We start from the raw sequence: 3,288 nt of genomic DNA on the forward strand, positions 1-3,288 counted from the left end.
ATTGGCTATTGTGAATAATGCTGCTATGAATGTGGGTGTACAAATCTGAGACACTGCTTTCAATTCTTTTGGGTGCTTACCTAGACATAGAGTTGCTAGATCATGTAGTAATTCCATTTTTAATTTTTTGAGGAACCGTCATGCTGTTTTCCACAGCGGCTGCACCATTTTATATTCCCACCAGCAGTGTACAAGGCCTCCGGTTTCTCCCCCATGTGCTATTTTCTGTTTTGTTTTTGGTTTTGTTTTGATAGCAGACATCCTAATGGATGTGAGGTGCTATAACAACGTAGTTTTGATTTGCATTTCCCTAACGACTAGTGATGTTGAACATCTTTTCACATGCTTATTGGTCATCTTATAACTTTTTTTTTTTAAAGATTTTATTTATTTATTTGAGAGAGAGAATGAGATAGAGTGAGCATGAGAGCGGGGAGGGTCAGAGGGAGAAGCAGGCTCCTTGCCGAGCAGGGAGCCCGATGCGGGGCTCGATCCCGGGACTCCAGGATCATGACCTGAGCCGAAGGCAGTCGCTTAACCAACTGAGCCACCCAGGCGCCCTCTCTTTTTTTTTTGTTAAGATTTTATTTATTTATTTGAGAGAGAGAGAATGAGAGACAGAGAGCAGGAGAGGGAGGAGGGTCAGAGGGAGAAGCAGACTCCCCGCCGAGCAGGGAGCCCGATGCGGGACTCGATCCAGGGACTCCAGGATCATGACCTGAGCCGAAGGCAGTCGCTCAACCAACTGAGCCACCCAGGCGCCCCTGTATAACTTTTTTAGAGAAATGTCTATTTAAATTCTTTGCCCATTTTTAAACTGGGTTGCTTCTTGTTTGTGGAGTTGTAAGAGTTCTTTAATGTTCTGGATATTATCAGATATATGATTTGCAAATATTTTCTCCCATTGGTTGCCCTTTCACTATGTCCTCTGATGCACAGAAATCTTTTCTTTTTATGAAGTCCAATCTATTTTGTCGTTGTCACCAGTGCTTTTGGTGTTAGAACCAAGAAAGCATTGCCAAATCCAATGTCATGTAGCTTTTACCATTTTCTTCTAAGATGTTTATCATTTTAGCTCTTGTGTTTAGGTCTTTGACCCACTGTGAGTTAATTTTTATATATAGTGTAAGGTAAGGGTCCAACTTCATTCTTTTACCTGTGGCCCTTCCATTTTCCCAACACCATTTGCTGACAAGACTGTCCTTTCTCCATTAAATGGTCTTAGCACTCTTGCCAAAAATCATTGGACCACATAGCGAAGATTTATTTCTGGGTTTTAAAACAAACTCTTATCTCCAAGAGGTTGTCCTTGGGTCAGTGACGGGGCTGAGCCCCACTGATCCCTCCAGCCGCACTTCCACTGACTATCTCTGCTGGGTTCTGTATCTGTTCACTGAAGAAGCTGAACGGGCAAGGGGAATCTCTTCTCTTGGGTGCGTAGGTCCCTGTGAGCAGAGGCCTTGAGTCGTCACGCCACAGCTGACAGCTGACAGGGATCGAGACCAGAGTATTCCTTCAGAAATGAGTTGCACAACTGAGAAGTCACTTGCCGATGCTAATGCTCTCGTTGAAAGATGAAGAGATCATGATGATGCGACAGAATCTCTGACTGACCACACCACAGCTGTCAATGAGTAGAAGCAACAAAGCAGTATCCGGAAGAAATTCAAGAACTTAAGGAAGTGGCAGGACATTGGCCACAGTCCACATTAGTTACGGGAATCCAGCAAGAAAACAGACAAATCAGAGAAGTGCGACAAGAGAACAAAGAATTGTATACATCCCTGGAAGAACATCAGTCTGCCTTGGAACTTATAATGAGCAAGTGTCAAGAGCAAATGTTTAGACAATGGATAGCTAAACATATGATCTGGTATACTAATGAAGTTAAAAGAGCAGCGCTCCAAGACTGACATGGTACATCACAACAGCTCCAAAGAATTCGTCCTTAATGCATCTAAACTGAAGAGGAGGCACTTGGAAACAAATCAGAATGAATTACAAGCACATGTTGGACAGAGACCTGAAATGGCAGCAGTAATGAGGAAAGCCATTGAAATTGATGAGCGACAGGGTTGCAAGGAACAGGAACGAGTATTGCAACTTGAACAAGAAAACAAAGGCTTGAGAGAGATCCTTTAACTCGAGAACCATTTTTGAACCTTAGGAAAGATGAGGTGTCTGAAAGTTTATCTTTGTCAGCATTAGTGACCAATAGTGACCTGAGTCTGAAGGACAGCTGAGGAGCCTATAAGTCTGTGAGCTTCTTACAAGGCTCCAAATGGTCACTGGGACTGGCCTCCTAAAGAGAATGAGTTAACAGAAAGATCAGTCTCAAGCTATCCTTTGCTTTATCTTTTTGTCTATAGTACGTACAGTGCGCTGTCAATGACATTTCTGAAAATGCAACAAAAAACTGCAATTAATGGTCATAGACTTTATTCCAAAATGTAATTGAAAAACAGAAACTTTCCTAATTGGTGAACAAACTAAAAGTTTTCTGAGTGACTGCTGATCCTATCAAAAGCTTCCAGCAGCGCTGTTAGCATTCTGGATGATATTTGGATAAACATGAATATTCCCAATACATGTTTGGAAATTCACAGAATTATCCAAATGTTATCATTTTATTTTATATCCAAATTTTGAAATACACATTTTGCCATGGTTTTGTGAACAGCAGACTGTCATACCAAATTTTATACTTTCCATGTTTGGTAAGAGTTTAATAGCTTACAGGATGCCTGGGTGGATCAGTGGGCTAAGCATCCGCCTTCAGCTCAGGTCATGATCCCAGGGTCCTGGGATGGAGCCCCGCATCGGGCTCCCTGCTCAGTGGGAAGCCAGATTCTCCTTCCTCTTCTGCCTGCCGCTCCCCCTGCTTGTACGCTCTCTGTCAAATAAATACATAAAATATTTAATAAATAAATAGCTTCTGTATTAGGAGACTTCAACTTTAAAGACTGCTCATCTAACTGCCCATTCATGTAAATTTTTGTCAAAGAAAATTTGGTTTGTAAGGCTGTAGGAATGTTTCATATGCACCATAAACAAGAGGTAATTTAATTTTAGTGGGTTTATCATAATTAAAATACACAGCTAATAATTGTCCCTAAGTTGCTAAAGAAATGAAGTATCATTTCAAGAATGAAAGAAAGAACACTTAATTTCTAGGAAAGATCTTTTAAGAGACATATTACGACATTAAAATACTCCTTTGAAAGATTAAGTTTTGATTCTAAATCAGTAATGAAGATGAGATCTTTCTCTTCTCTGGTTGATCTTTAA

General features: G+C 40.9%; 1 pseudogene; it reads left to right on the forward strand.

The window, feature by feature from the left end:
• Window positions 1-1,446: 1,446 nt before the first annotated feature.
• LOC102749853 (FGFR1 oncogene partner 2 pseudogene) lies at window positions 1,447-2,243 on the forward strand (annotated as a pseudogene).
• The last annotated feature ends 1,045 nt before the right edge of the window (window positions 2,244-3,288 follow it).

Source organism: Leptonychotes weddellii, chromosome 10, assembly GCF_054177405.1.
Source record: "Leptonychotes weddellii isolate Sample4059 chromosome 10, ASM5417740v2, whole genome shotgun sequence".
Lineage (NCBI taxonomy): Eukaryota > Metazoa > Chordata > Mammalia > Carnivora > Phocidae > Leptonychotes > Leptonychotes weddellii.